Below are 16,360 nucleotides of genomic sequence, written 5' to 3' on the forward strand. Positions count from 1 at the left end.
CGGGGAGATTTCGACCTGTTCGTTGTTTGCGCAGCTGGCCGTGGCTATGTTGTGGCGTGGCTCACTCGGTCTCTCTACGTTCATGCGGCGTTTCTTTGCTTCTCCTCTTTCATATACTACTGGTCAGCTCGCCGATTCCATTCTCTTTTCGCTGGTTTCGCGTGAATGCTGGCGTGTGTGCTCTGTTCTTTCTCGCTGCCGGTATCTTTCGTTCTCGTTTCACTGTTCCCGCATTGAATGTGTGTTCTCGCTATTGTTGTTCCTAGCACAGCTGAAGCCTTGGCGGTGGCGTGTCTGGAAGTTCGGGCTAATGGTTGCCTCCTCCGCCGCGTTGCAATCATGGTTTATGTGCTGCAGCATAACGCATGACGACAGGCTTGAACGCCAAGCAATGGATTCTTCTGGCATGAGGAACTCTGCTACATGAAGGCACTTTTCTTTTACTTAGTATTTAGCTAAAAATTCGGGGTCATGTGGAGGTGCGCTGGAAAAGATTGTTGGCACGGCATACAAGCATGATCAGTCTTTGAAGCCCGGCAACTTCGGGAATGTTCCTCGGAGAAATTGGCGGGCGTTTGGGGAAGCACTGCTTGATGATCCCTGCTGATAAGCATGACGCTTTTACTTATAATAGTAGAAAGAATAGAAGAAAATATGGTAAACACGTTGCCATCTAAGCATGCATTCTATTAAAGAATTAATTATTTTCCAAGCTGGAGTTTAAAAATAATTCGCCTTATTCCGGGCATGCACACGTGTGCGATCTTCCATGTCTTCGGTGCCAGTAGAACCAACCAGTGCTCTCGAGAGCCCTTTGTTTCATCATTCACAGAAGACAACAATAGGCCGGTTTGGAAATAGAGTGCAGTAAGATTGCAGTTAAAGCTGCTTTGAAATGATAATAAAGTGGCACTACTGTGCGATGTATAGTAGTCGTAATAATGCGGCGACAACTGTAATCAGGAAAAACACAAGGAATTTTCAATACTAAGAAATCAGTTGCATAAAAAGGAAGCAGAACACTTGCATAATCTGTAATAACGGATTATTAACTCATTCACATCCACCCAAGCGCAGTCATACGGCTACAAAGGAAAGCTAGATAGCTTTCTCAGAAACTTCGTAGTTAAACAAAAATTCGTCCTGGTCCGGGGTTCGAACCCGGGACCACCGCTACACCGGAGCAGTCGCTCTATCAATTGAGCTAACCGGGACTGCAAGCTTATGGTAGGGCGAGAGCTAATTGATCAATAACTCGAAGTGGGAACTGTGCTGGTCAAATGTTTAGGGGAATCCCCCAATGTCAGAGTAAATACTCCCTTATTACAAATCTACTCCACCTTGGGGGATTCCCCTAAACATTTGACCAACACTTGCATATTCTGCGGTCAAAATCAGAAGGAAGTGTGCTTCTTCAAAGTGTTTTCCAGTTATTGAATTCAAACTCAGCAGGAGACATAGAACATCGAAGATGATGATGATGATGATGATGATGATGATGATGATGACGGTTATGATGTCCAAAGTCTTAATGGCACATAAGGCGCGGGATTGGCCAGGGTGCATGGCGGATACAAGCATTGTATGTTTGGCTCAGACTTCTTTCTCATCTGCTGCTTTCTCATCTGCAGTATAGTTGAGGGAATATCTTTATCAAAAGAGTTGCCGCATCTCTCGGTATACTCGGGATTAAGTTTTTTGACGAGTATTTGGCAAGAATAGCTTACTGAATAATTTGTAGTAAGCTTCTTTTCTTTAATATATCCTCTTTTTTGCGATCTTGAGATAAGCAGGCAGTGTTTAGAATGCTGTTCACGACAGGCGGTGCCGTGGTTCTTTTGTTTTGTTGGAAGCCAGTTGAATATTGGATGCATGAAGAATTAAAACATTAATCACTAAACTAATTAGCTCTGCAGAAAGTTCAAACCGAGCAGCAAGAGGCTTGCGGGATTGTTCGCGTTGCTACTTTCAACTGTCCTTTCATATTAATTAGAAGATGAACATTCCGAACGTTACTCTTGCAAAACGGACTCTTTGGTCGTGTGGGGTTGTTTTTATAGCCAAGCATAAGCGCATGATTTCAAAAAACAAAACCGGCATACCACCACAGCAGTGCGCTTCCTATGAAAGAAAGTAATACTTGATTCACGCTGCTGGGTGGCTGTAAAGGTGCTTTTGGGCCTGTGCATCTGCGTCCGTGCTTTTGTGCGTGTGCGTTCCTTAAGCACAAGTATAATAGGCTCTTTAAAGCCATGCAACGGAGCTAATATTCGAAGACGCTGCTTTTCTAGCTCCGCATTGCACTGCTCGTTCACTCCAGGCAAGCCTCCGGCGCTCTTTGCACACGCATCCTGGCAGCATTTGCATGAGCTTTTCAGTGTCAATTTGCATAAGAAGAGACCTACCATGCCTAGGGCAGAATGCGTACACAGAGAAACAACTTGTATCCGACTTAATTCCCGCATTCCGAAGTTTTCGGTGTATACAGCGCAGGCAGCCAATATATATGCATAATTCATTTTTGAACTGCTCGTTCTAAAGAATCCACGCATTTTTCACCCCTTCCAGCTTCCACTAACGACAATTTCAATGGTTATTTAGCGAGCCGCTGACTACTGCAGACGTTGCCGTGTCTACTCTGTTAAGCCGTTTGTGTGTTATCGTTGTCGAGGTGCGGCCTGCATATTATGGAGAAAACTTCGACGTCTGAAATTTTCTCGCGCATTTCGTAGAAAAGTTGTGACACTTTGTCAAGTACATACGCGTGCGTAACAAGCATGTGTTAGCATATACATAAAGTATTATGCGGGAAAATATTTTCCAGGATGCGCGACAAGTGATTTTGGCTAATAGCTGCAATCTTTTATAGCTATCACTTGCCATCACTAGCACACATTATAGTACGTGAGTCCGACTTTCACCTCAACAAGTGTAGTCTCCAGCCAGCGGCTGATCAGAAAGCGTTCAGCTTCGGTTCCCGATGACGCGTCCTGGAGAGTTTTGTCCCCGACAGTACATTCTATTTTCGTTAGGTAAGGCGTGAGAAGAGTGATTTCCGAAGCGTGCTCCGTATTGTTATAGTCGCGACTATACTCTGCTAAGCCCATGATAATGCCTCTGGTAAATGTGCACCTTTGTAACTCGTAGCGTTTATTGTGAATTCACTTTCAATTTAAAGTGCCTCGCCAGAGTCCTTCAATAGTGTGTTCAATAGGAGTATTGTAGGACTCTATAATCTAGCTTTCTTCCGAATGTTCAGATGCTGAAAACTAGCTCAGATATCTATTGTGTAGCAGGTTTGTTTATAATTGTACTCCCGCGAATCTTTGTAGTGTTCGTTCATTCTGCAATGCTGCCGGCACGCCGATTTATTTCTTTGTTTGCGATGAATGCGACCAGATTTATCTCGATTGATCGCATCCAGGCGGAGTCGATTCTGTATTGTTCTAGAGTGTTGTAATTTTGCACGCGTTATCTCGAAAGTTCGCTATCAGCTTTAAACTGAGCACGGCCGAGAGCGTTTAGCATTCTGTTCGAAGACCGCCGAACACGCTTGGTGTTACCCCACCGCCGAGTGATTCAGTCCATTGTGGGCGCAAGTCAGCCTAAATAAACTGCTTTGTTTAGACGCCACCTTCACTGTCTTTCGGTTTGGTTTGGTTTACGGGGTTTAACGTCCCAAAGCGACTAAGGCTATGAGAGATGCCGTAGTGGAGGGCTCCGGAAATTTCGACCACCCGGGGTTCTTTAACGTGCACTGACATCGCACAGTACACGGGCCTCTAGAATTTCTCCTCCAAAGAAATTCTAGCCGCCGTGGCCGGGATCGAACCCGCGTCTTTTGGGTCAGCAGCCGAGCACCATAACCGCTGAGCCACCGCGGCGGTTTTCACTGTCTTTCAGCTCTCCCGGTTGCAGTCACCACTACGTGCAGTACCATGCTTTTGACTTGGACTCTCTGACTACTACGATAGGCAAAGCCAATAGCAAATCACAAAGTTGCATGTTTACTATTCAAACTCGACTGGCGTAATAAGGAAGTTGATCAGCGTAAAGAAAAAAAGACACGCTATTACAAAGGTTTCATTCAAGTGCTTCACGAATGCAAAGTCGTCTCTGTTAAAGTGGTCATTTTATGCCGTACGGAAGAGAAAGTGCTGGAATTATTGCTTCATTTAAAAAGCAGCTATTTAACCGAGCAGCTAACATTGATGTTCTCTAAAAATCCGATACAGTTCCGTCGTAAAAACTATAAATATTATCAAGTACACTGAAAATCTGATGTGCACAACTTTTGCAACACGTACAGCATGTAGCAAATCTGAAGCACTCTTTGGAAAGCAAATTCTGAGAACGGCATAAAAAAAAAAAAGAAGGAGTGCAATCCTTTCGACATCGTAACAGAATATGCAGAGGAGTGGTAGGTTAACAAGAGCAGAGATGGACAGGACTATGGAACCAGAGAAACGCCGCTTCGCTGCCCCCAAAAAGCTCGCTATCGTCTTTGCAGGCCTTTTGTATCGAAACGTGTGCACAGTGACGGGACGCAGGAGAAATTGCGGCAAGGAAAAGGTTCACGCTGAGCTTCGACCGACGAGGCATCTCCCGTTTCAAAGGCCACGCGTGTTCCCGGTAAGCGTGCGCTATATGAGGCCAAAAAAGAAACCAACGGGGAAAGATAAGAGCGAGTGCGACGAGAGTACCAGCTCTACGCAAAAAAAGAAAGAGGGGTTAGGCAGACTGCCGGGGAAAGCAAGGGAGGGCTATCCCTTTGGGGAAATGAGCGAAATAAATAGAAGAGAGACACGGTGGTTGTTCGGAAGACCGTTGCTCATTTCCAGGAAACAGGGAACGCAAGTGCGGGTAGGCACAGGACGGAAGGAAGGAAGGAAGGACGGCCGGCTGTTTCGATCAGCGGTGTTCCCTCTCCTCCTCAAGCCGGAAGTGCCCTCGGCCGGGCACCCTCTGCCGGCGTGCATAATGGCCTAACTGCCTTTCACTGCCGACAGCCGAGCTAGCCCGAGCCGAACTGGCCTGCTTGCGTATAGAGGTTGGGATGTCAGCCAGGTCGGCCTCTTCGGAGTGTCTCTCCATCGCCGCCACCTCCCACGGTCGAGATGAGTCACCACGTACTTCACAGTGGCACAAAAAGACATCGACAGTAGCGTTGGGCGTCAGATAGTGCGCAGGTCCCCTCGCGCCCTTTCGCATCGGTCTCAGCTGCTCTTTGTGCTTTTCTTGTCCTGACGGCGTTTCTCTTTGGGTTTTTTCCGTCACCGAGTCCGCGCCTGCTGGCTATTTGTGCCTTGCACTGTTGATGGAAGCTAGCTGTTCACGCCCGGGATTCCTTTCGAGGGGCCTTCGCTTTGACTGACGCACCAAAAGGGAGCGCCAATTAATTAGAAAGCGGCTCCAAGGAGAGGGGGATACTGTGTGCGTTCATTAGTTTCTTCGGGAGGCTGTTCACGAGAGAAACTACAGTGGGGAGGGAAAAAAAAACGCTGGACAGTGAAACAAAAAGTGACCCGAAAAGCGTCAAAGTTATTGACGCGGTTGCCACTTGCCCAATCGGCATTGTTGCCTCAGCAAAGGGCGCGACTAACAAGCCTTCACAGAGACGGCGCGTTGCTTCATGACAGGCGGGCAGCCGGGAAAGCGTTCGACACCCTTCTGTTTCCATTTTGCTCCGTGGACCGTGTATAATCCCCACGACCCGACTCTTCTGCAACGCGACTGTTTAACCCTGCAGAGTGACCTCTCCACTTGGGAAGCGGACGTTGCAACTCTAAGGAGATGTGTTGTGCCACTAGAACGAAGCCTCATTAATCTGTGCAAATGACTTTTTGTTCGTATTACTTTACTTGGTGCCTCTGTAGAGTTTACTTTTGAACCACTTCTTTTTTTCCCCTTAACTGCAGTGCCGCGAAGCATCCGCTGGTTTCCTTGAAGTCGGGTCTCTCAGAGCATTGATTGTTACTAGTACGGAGGGCACTGCCTATGCTAACTGCACTCTAAGCAGAAAGGAGTAAAGGGGAGTAAACTGTCCTCCAGCGCTCTGCCTCTTATCCTAGGCAGTGCGCTAAGGGCAGCTTACTCTCTTTTTACTCCCATATAGGTGTATTCTTCTTAAGAGTGCGGGATGCATCAAAGAAAAAAGAGCGAAATCTCATACATACAAGGAAAACACGGTGCCCCTACGCATTTTCTTTTGTGAAATCCGAATTTTAAACTCTCTCGACCAACCTGGCTCCTACTCTACAGTTCAAAGTTTTCTGTTCAGAAGAAGCTTAGGCTGTCTATCCACCTAACTCAATCAATCAATCAATCAATCAATCAATCAATCAATCAATCAATCAATCAATCAATCAATCAATCAATCAATCAATCAATCAATCAATCAATCAATCAATCAATCAATCAATCATTTTTTATTCAAGACAATAATACATAACTATTGTCTTGGGGGACGTGACAAAAGGCGGAAAAGTGCCTGACGAGGTCACGCCACCCTGTGGCAAGCAGCGGTTTGACACTCATGCAGAGTGTACAGCAGAGTTTACATGCAGAGAAATGTCTTAGATGAAACTGTATCCCCCAACCCCCTTATTATATTTTTTTTACAGTGCAAGAATATGTACAGGAACGGAGTACAAGAATAAGTGCAGCAACTTCTACTGGCAATACATGTTAACAAAACACTTCCAAACATGAAATACATGTAAACTATCGAACTTGAAGCACATGAAACATAAAATTGAAAACAAGAAGAAAAACATGAAAACATAACACACTAGTCTTCCTTTAAGAATAATCCCTTCAGTGTTTTCTTAAACCTGCTTAATGAAAGATTTTCGGTGAATTTCAATGTTCTCTCACAAAGTAAGGTTCGCTTGACTAACTTGCTTTCACTATTACAAAGCGGTGAAAGTCATGATTTGCGGAGTCTGAGTTTTACCGGACGCACTAAGGTTTGGCTACCATTTGCAAAAGGAATTTGATTTCCACAGTGTGACGCGAGTAATACTGAGCGGAAATCGTTGCCTCTAGTGGCTTACTTGCGGGCGGTTGAGAAGTAGCAGGAAAATGTACATACGTATGTAGGTGGGTGTACAAACGAACCTCAGCGGTAAAAACAGAAAAAAAAAGAAAAGCGTGACAAGGCTAGTTTCTCTGCGAGGGTTTTCCTTCGAACGTACAGAAGAAGTTCGAGAGTCTTATATCTTCTCTCATATAAAATTTCGTTTGGGCTCAAAGTTTAGGCTTCGCGGAGCATGCAAGAATGGCCTGAGGTCAGAAACGGCGAACAACGCGAAAGTCAAGACAGCACGGTAATCAGGACTCAACTGATCGATTTTACGGTGAAGGAAAAGAAAATGGTACAAAATTACGGTTAGAAATTGGCGTTTATACATTTTAAAAGCGTTCCACGTGGCGTAAAGCGCACCCAAATTGATAGAAAAAGAGAGTTAAGAACATGGTAAGGGATGAACACGGTGAATTGAATTCAAGCGGTGATCGATCGCTAGCAAGTTGAACGTAGTGCTTTGATCTCTCTACACCCCCCCCCCCCCCCCCCCGCATTTCCATCGCTTTTATTTTTTTTTTCGTCAGGCGGTGAGCGCGTAATCGCTACTCTGAACATAACAAAATTTTCCTTCTTGATCTTACTAGCAAAGCGCCCAGTGAAGAAAATAAAAAAAAAAGATAGCGGACTTTCCGAAGAACGGCGCCATCAAAAGATTTCTGCGAGCTATTTATTACCAGCAGAGTCCGAGGCAAAGACACGCGAAGTTAAGGGCACAAAATACGCAAAATTTAGTAAATAATTCGGCACAGTATTAAGCCGGTCAAGCCTTCAAAGCTGTATTGCGTAAAATGCAGCGCTTCTAATGCTCCCTTCCCATCCGTCCCCTTCCCCCCTAAGCCCAAATAAAGAAGAGGAGGCGGTATGAACTTTGAAGCACTTGCATTCATGTCATGATTTTGTTCAGGAATTTATTAAAATAACCGGTATTACCGAATAGGCTTTGACATTTTTAGTGAGGCTTCTTATATCCTACTGGCCCAAAGGAAAAGAGGCGTTACCGATGTTTGTTGAGCCCTCCTTCATGACACGACACCTATCGTGAATCCTTAAAACAGACACAAGTTGGTCCCTTGCACACGCATGAAAGTGCGTCTTATGGCATATGTCAAAGTATTGCGCAGTTCTCGGGGCCATTTTTCGACATTTGAGACCTTGCTGCTGTGAAAGGGGTTGCATAAACCAAAGAAGCAATGATATAACAGTCATAGAACGTAATAATAGTAAGATTTGAATTTCTGGTCGTTCATAAAGAGTGCACACATTTTTTTGGTACCAGGAGCAGAAGTCGCATGTCATATGTGGCATGTCCCATGCCAAATGATGTATGTCATATGACGCATGTCACATGTGATGACACAACTCAAATGATGCATGTCGCATGGTGCATGTCACATGTCGCATGGAGCAAGCCGCAAGCCCATTTCAGTCACGTAGATGCTTGCACTCACCAACTAAATTAACACCCAATGTGTCGTTAGCGTATGTTTCGTCATTTTCAAGTTGATATAAGACACCTGAGGCTACCTCTAGCCTCAATGTACGTCTTTTGATAGCCCACTCTCGCCATGCAGCTATTATTAATTATTTCCAACGTCGAAAAGATAAAAACCTGATGTTATTGGCCTGCGGAATTGTTTACTCCAGGTATATATCAAGCGTAAATTGTTTAGAGTGGAAGCCAAACAGCTTTCACCCAAACACTCACTGAGTCTCGCATGTCAACGGGGTGTTTGACATTTTCCGCTGAGTCTAACACCTCTCGCCGGGCATCGGCCACGCACATTGCATCCCTACAGTTATAAAGTCTCCACTGTTTCAAAATACGTCGACGTTCCTAGAGAGTCTTTCTCTACAGACTCGTTCGTCATTCCTTAACATTAGTTAACTGAAAACACGCGCGGCCTATCTTGCTGGCAAATGAAGTGCCGCCTTTCTTTACTGTGAGAGTAGCTGGAACGTCACCTAGTTTGCTTATGGAAAAGCAGGTGGTGTATTTTGAAGTAGCCCAACAATTCGTGAGTGCTTAAGCGCAAAGGCAATGACAAGGACAAACTCACACTGAAATCCGGTGTCAGTTGGCATCTGCTCATGCGTTTGGTACTACGTAATGCCTAAAATTTACCTGCAGCCTTGAGAGTGGCTTCAGGTTTCCTTCGATTTGCGACAGACTCCTGCTCATTTAACAAGCAATCGATGGTACGAAAACGGTTGAAATCGACTCTGTGACACTGTTTCCCGCGATTGAAAAACCAAAAGCAGTGACTCATGGAACCAAACGTACCTTTAGTTTTCAGCAAAAGAGTGACAGTTTGAAAGACCGAAAATCAAAGTTTTTTTTTTTTTTGTGTGTGTGCTTTGTCGTTTCTCAAGAATGTGGAACTGATGTCACTCTCAACATTAAAAACCTGACCAAAGAGCACCGATTAAAATCTAGAGATAAGATAAATGAATTGGCAAAAATGTATTCATTATACATCAATTCATTCTAACTTGCTTTGTACTTGCAGTATCACTTCGAAGGACACCTTATGTAGACATCTGTGAGTCGGTCGAACGGAGAGAACTACAGCGAAAGAAGGCGCTCTCCTATGCCGCAACTGACATAATGATATCATATGATGTCATTAATCAACAGTTTCGGGCCGGTCACAAGTACACTAAGTACCTCACAAGACGAAAAAAGAAGGCAAAACAAAGTAACAGTTCCCTAAAATGCAGCAGGCTCTGTTGCCCTCTTCAGCCTTCAGGGAGTGGCTTTCAGCAGAAAACAAAAAAAAAAAGAGGAACGTGAGACTGCGAATACTTTTGGGGACTCGTTTCGCTGCCTGCTGTCCCCTGTCTTTTGAAAGAACCAGAATATCAACCTGAAAGGAAAGGCGCAGTCAAGAGTGTCAAGCACTTTGCCGCGGGGTGCGAAGTTCCCTCGCGGTTGCCGAGCCGAGGATGCGACTCTCTACCACAAGCTTTCCTTGCGTCCCGACTTCATCTAAGCCTTGATTTCTTTTTTTTCCTACCCGCGTCAGCTCTCTACGGACCGCGCGGGTGGCACGCCCGCGGAGGCGCGCAGCGCGGCGCCCTCGCATTTCACTAATTAACCTTGCCTTTTTGCCGATAGCGACGCCATTAGAAGGACGTCCATTGTGCCTGACACACTATGCTTCTTAGGCTCCAGGCTTGGCCATCCGAGTAGCAAAAATCGCCGAGCGCACGATGTTCTAGCGGGGGGGAGCCGTTTCCTTCTTTTCCTCCAAAGCCACCTCCGCTCCCTGTGCTCTCCCCATTCCTTGCTTCTCCTCCCTCGGTTCCGGAGAGTAGCGTAGCGGTGTAATGCGAGGCGGCCTCCTCCCCTTCTTCATCGCGCAGCTTTTCTCGACTGAGCCCCGGCTGCTCCCGAGAGCGATCTACGTATGTTCCAATTAGGCCGTTGCCTCGGCGGCACCACGCTCCGGCGGCGTTTTCTAAAACCAGCCTGTTCCGGAGGACGCAAGAAGCGAGGAGAGGGGGAGGATGGGGAGGAAGAAGGAACCGCGGGAGAACTCCTCTGCTTTCTAACGATAGCCTGCCGCGAGAAGCACGCCAGCGTTTCAGTGCCGCATTTTTCACTTTCTCTCTCTCTCTCTCTATCTCTCCCTCCTTCTGCACAGTCCCTTCTCTTCGTCATTTCTCCCACTTTTCCCTCCCCCTTCCGACTTCCTTTTCTCTTCTTTTGTAGCGTCTACTTGAAGGAACATTATGTTGAGTAAAGCTCTAGAGGAATGAACGCCCTTGCTTCTACCAGTGCCCCCGGCCCCCAAAAACGCCTATCGCAGGCGCGAGACGCTCCAGAGAGCGCATCACACATGTGCGCTTGACGCGTCGGTGCTGCTGAGGGGGGGGAGAGGGTTTGCTGAAGGCCCCGTAGTCGCTCTCTGCGTTTACCCCTTCCATGTTCGTTTTTAGAGCAGCGATAAGATGGGGATGCACTCAGCGACGATTTCGACGTCGCCAGCCGGCGCGTTGCCCAATCTCTGCAGCGTGCAAGCGGAGATTGCTGGTGGGGGACCGGATGGAGTGCCCCAGCAGGTTCAATTGACAGCTGACAACTGCTGTTAACGTAACGCGGCCCGGAGTAGAGGTCTAAAGCGTCGTGACGCAGGCGCGCCCTTTAATGCAGTTCCAACGCTTTCAACAGGCGAGAGACGGTCATTGGGACTAAGGTCGAATTGATTGCTGTTGCTCTGAAAGTAGAAGTCGGGAAAAAAAAATAAAACAACGCGTGAGACGCAACGCTTGGTGTAAGCAACCTTGCGTTTTGAGAGGGGCTCAACGAATGATTTTTTTAGGGGCATTCGACTGCCATTTGATAGTGCCAGGAAGTCGCTGCTACTCACAGAATAAAAGGCGGCGTTTGTAGCCACTCATCTAATGACAAAGCTGTTACCATGGCGCACTCCTTTTGTCAACACTGGTCGTGCATCCATATGTACACCCTTGAAAAGCACACGAACAGAAAAAGCACACGTGTATTTTTTTTTTTTTTTGTGGGCAATTGTGTCGGCATTGACGCAATAAATTAGGGGCTAATTTAGAGGCTTTTCCTCTGAACGTAGGTCGTAATGGATAAATTAACCTTCACTATCAGCTCACTTACTTCATTTCAAAAACCTCCGCTTATGCTGAACACGGGTCACTAACAGGAACAGGACATTAATTAGCGAGTCTCTAAATAGCTCAGAATATCAGCACTTGATTGGAGGAAAAAATATCTGTATTCAACATCAGAAGATTTAAAAATGTCTGATATTCTTGATTTCGTTTCCCTCACTCAATGTTAGCACGACCTGGTAAATCTCCTACAATGAAATGACTGATAAATTAAGTTCTAGTAATGCAGTCATGCTCTACAGTTGCCTCTAAAAAGGCATCCTATCAGCAGATAGTCAAATCTACTCTATGGAAAACTTTGGGAGAACATTCCCAACTCTGGCTAATTCTGCCCGATTGTAGTTACAGTCGTGCCCGAGTCGTTACTCTCAGCAGAGTTTCATGAAAATACTAGGTGCGCAGACGCTGATGTTTGGACTGTCAGACTTTACTTATGGCGGTAAGTGTGCCTGAATAGTAAGCACGGTTAATCATAAAGTAAGGAACTAAGCCGCATAAAAATTGTGGACACGAGAGAGTATACACTGCGTTATTTCTACTCGTTGCCATTTCCATATGAAGCTGCAGTAGCTTGCGTAGATAAATGAAAATAGGGAGAAACGAAACCCTAGAGGACATTATAAAAAGCTTTTAGAAGCATTAAAAACGGAAGTGATAGTTTGCCCCCTTAACGAGGGCAAGCTAGCATGCAGATCCGCTACCAAACGTAAAAAACGCTCACGCTCGCGCGTTCAGCTACTCTAGTCCCAAGTTATAAATCACGCGCAAGCACATACATTCCTTTTTTTGTGTGTGGTTACAAACCTACAGTTATTCCACTGGCGTGCGTTACGAAGGTTTTTCTTTAGGAAAAGAAAATCGGTTAAATTACCCTCCACGAGCATAACTTTAAAGTTTTCTCAAACGCAAGTATGCACCTGCGACCCTGTTTTATAATAAAAACTGAGCATTATTTTTTAAGCCCCAAGTCGTTATCTGAGATGCCATGCAACTAATGCTTTGCTTAAAATACACCCTGACTAAAAGAAAATTCTACGTAAAATAGATTTGCCAGTGTACGCAGTTTTAACGGCGTGCGCAACCATGCGAGCAGTACTGACAATGCTCCATAGCAAGAAAAATACAAATGCTAAGAGGCCCCGGGCAGGGCTTTTTTTTTTTCTTTCAACCCTGATGTTGTGCTATATTCCTCGAACCTTAGAAGGCTGGAGGTCAGACAGAAGTATGATGGAGATGATTTGCTCCCACCTTGATAATAGAAGAAAAAGCATTCATTAGAGAACGCCATAAGCGCGTTAAACGGTTGGATGCTGGGAGCATACTCCATGCGTTTGACGACTGAAAGTTGAAAAAGGCGGGCTCTCCAGTTGTACAGAGGGAGACAAACCAAGAAAATGAAAGCAGAAAAAAAATGTGACGCGAGAGCCCATCGGCGCAAAAAGGGAATAAAAAAAAAAGAGAGAAAAGATCAGTCGAGTGTAATCGAGCGTCCGCAGGCCGCTTCGCCGCCTCATCAACACTTCGCGAACCAGCGCGCTCAGCCGGGCAGCAGCAACGGCTGTGTGCGCTGGTGCACATAGCTCGTGTGCGCCTGGTGCGACAGTCCCTCGCCGGTCACCGAAGCCATCGGCAGTGGCGCTATATCTTCCTCTCCCCTCCTCATTTCATTCCTTTTTTCGCGGACACTCCTCCATTCATTCCCGCCATGCGAATCCCCTCGTTTCCCTAGCGCCGAAGAAAAGTCCGGGCCAGCCACCGCGAGCTCTCGAGTACGCAGAGGCCTTAGCTGCGCAATGACGGAGACGACGACGGCCACTATAAGAACACGGCTGGGCGAGAAAGGAGTTCTCCGGGACCGGCCTCGTGCAACTAAGTCTCCGCGAGACAAGACGGCACAAAGAAGCGCGCCTCACACTCTCTCTCTCTAGCGCGCGTGTGCGCGTCCCCGACGACGGCGGAGGCAGCGGTTGGTCGCAGCGGCCCGCATTGTTCGTGGTCCTCTCGCGCAGACAATAACGGCCCGCAGATTTATCCTCCTCCCCCGCATCCTCTCGCCCTTCTCTTGGAGGTAGCGACGAACATTATCCGCCGTGCCTTCCCCTCATCCCTTCTCCACAGGAGGAGCAGAGACGACGTGTGGTGGCAACGATTGAGTCTGAGCCGGCGCCGCGATGGACTGGACGCGAAGAACTCCCGGGAGCCGCCGCGGCTTGTAGCCCAAGACTCGGTCCAAGACTGTGCTCGGAGAGGCTTGGCCGCTAATCGGGACGTGGCGCTGCGTCGCTGCCACCGATTACGTTTCGCGCACCCGAGCACGGGAAAAAAAAAACGCCGCGGTGGGCAAGAAAAGCAGGCCGAAGCCGAACGAGTCCTGAATAATGTATTTCTTCCGGAGAGAAAAAAAAAAGAGAAAAAGAAAAGGCGTGGACGCATTAACGGTATTGCTATTAGATTTACTCGTCTTATACCGTCCTCGTAACGCGTGTGGTCTGCGCGTTCGCGGCCATAAACCGCTGCTGTAGCTATAACGTGAGATTGCTGCACCCCGGAAGCGCATCAGGGGCTGACCCGCACAACACGTGCACTTAACTGCGTGAAAGTGAGTGAGTAAATATTTATTATTACGTTCTCATTCGTGGTAATAAGCCGATAATGCCGTGGCGGACTGCGCTGCTGACATTCGCCGGCACGTCAGCCCTTAGATATCCGGCGAGAGCGTGCCGTACACTCTAAGCAGAAAAGAGTGAAAAGCGAGGTAAGCTGTCCTCTAGCGAACTTCCTTTCATAAAATGGAGTGCGCTAGACGACAGCTTTACTCCCTTCTACCCTCATTTAGGTGTATTCGCGTATCAAGCAACAGCTTGCCGTTCACAGTCGCCTGAACATTACGGGAATTTCAATCTCCATTGATCAACGGATAAAATGCTGTTGGAAAAGAACGAAACTTTAAACGCTCACACCGCACTTACTGTAAGTGGTTGCGTTTCGTAAAAGCCATTTATTGAAGTGTTTTATTGCTGAAGGTGGTGTAGTAAGCGAATTATTCCATAATGATATCATGCGAACCGTTTAAATTCAGTCATGGTTCACCCTGTGTTTTTTACAGCGATAACTACGTACAGGGTTTTCACACTTCTAAAATGTATAAATTCAACATGATGCTTTCATATGCTGACCAGTCAGAATGCTATTCGGATTGGGAACAGAAAGTTAGCATACTTACGGGAATCTAAGCTGTGTGTATTCGTGTGATCGAGAAAGAGTGCCAGACATTTCGGGTGTAGGGGGAATCGAGCCAAGTACTCCGTGATCGGGAGGTCAGTGTGTTGCCCATTATGCCATGCAAGTTAGTTTCTTAATGAATTTGTTTACCTGTGTACTTCTTGATAAGAGACAGATTCATCGCACCTTCATACTGTACATGCTTCACGACCGTAGCAGAATCACTTTCTTTAAGAAAGGGATGGTTGGATTCTTTTTTAGCAATTATGGCAGTCTTGAAAGAGTTCCGTCCACGACCTCCGCCTGTAAAGAAAAGGAAGGTGCTGTACGGCGGAGCTTATCTGCGATATTAGCTATGAAACGAATGACAAGGGCAGCATCCTTAGCGGCCAATCTCTCATTCGCTGTCTTCCCATCTCAGTCACAAAGGCATCACTATCCCCAACGAGAGAAAGCCTCTGCTTCCTTCCTTCCTGCAGTTTCGTTACGTGGCAGCCTGCAACTTTTCCGTTTTTCGTGCTACCAAGTTTCCGGACCTCGGACCCTCGTTTCGTGCCGGAGTGGGCCGCGAGAGAACTATAGCGGCTTTCATTAAGGACGGCTCTCGAATCTCCCAATTTCTCGGTAGCGCGCGATCCCAACGGGAGCCGTTTCTTCCTTTCTCCGAACGAAGGTGGCCTCGGGAGGGGTTCTAATACAGGCTGACGCTGGCAGGAGAAAGGACGGACGTTCGGGCGCACACCACCCGACACCCACGTCCAACACACGCACGCACGCACGGGGGGGGGGGGCATCCTCGCTCATTTTCTTCCTTCCGCCTCCCATCTGAAGGATGCGGCAGGGCTTCGGCGACCTGATTGAAGAAAGACTGTCCGAACCGGGCACCGACAGAAGGAGGCTGAGAGGACACTCCGTCTCAGATGGATCTTCCATGTCAACGAGGCCGGTGGAGCGCTCCGCCATATCAATTGCGTGCACTGCGGAGGATTGCGGCAACGTATCGGAGACGGCTACTGGAGCAAACGCTCCACGACGCCCGTAAACAGTGCTTCCTTACAAAGCTCGGACTTGTGCGCTCCGTACAAAGACTGATGAGCGGCGATATAGAGCAACTGACGTGAGCAAAGAGCGATGAAAAATGTGGCGCCTTAAAAGATCTTGAAATCTGACGAGGATGAATAGAAAGAAAGAAATGAAGAAAGAAAGTAAGGAAGAAAGGAAGAAAGAAAGAAGGGAATAAAGAAAAAAGGAAAGAAAGGAAGAAGAAAAGAAAGAAAGAGAGGAAGAAAGAAAGAAAGAAAGAAAGAAAGGAAGAAAGAAGGAAAGAAAGAAAGAAAGAAAGAAAGAAGGAAAGAAGGAAGGACAGAAACAAAGGAAGAAAGAAATAGAGAAAGAAAGAAAAAGGAA

The 16,360-nt window shown here is 46.8% G+C and overlaps 1 protein-coding gene across 2 annotated transcripts in view; it reads right to left on the reverse strand.

Moving 5' to 3' along the window:
- Positions 1-16,360, reverse strand: part of LOC149340418 (nephrin-like) — a 620,707-nt gene that overhangs the window by 553,237 nt on the left and 51,110 nt on the right. The window lies entirely within an intron of this gene.

This window comes from Amblyomma mixtum, chromosome 6 (assembly GCF_055824585.1).
Source record: "Amblyomma mixtum isolate Tamu chromosome 6, ASM5582458v1, whole genome shotgun sequence".
In the NCBI taxonomy this organism is placed as follows: Eukaryota; Metazoa; Arthropoda; class Arachnida; order Ixodida; family Ixodidae; genus Amblyomma; species Amblyomma mixtum.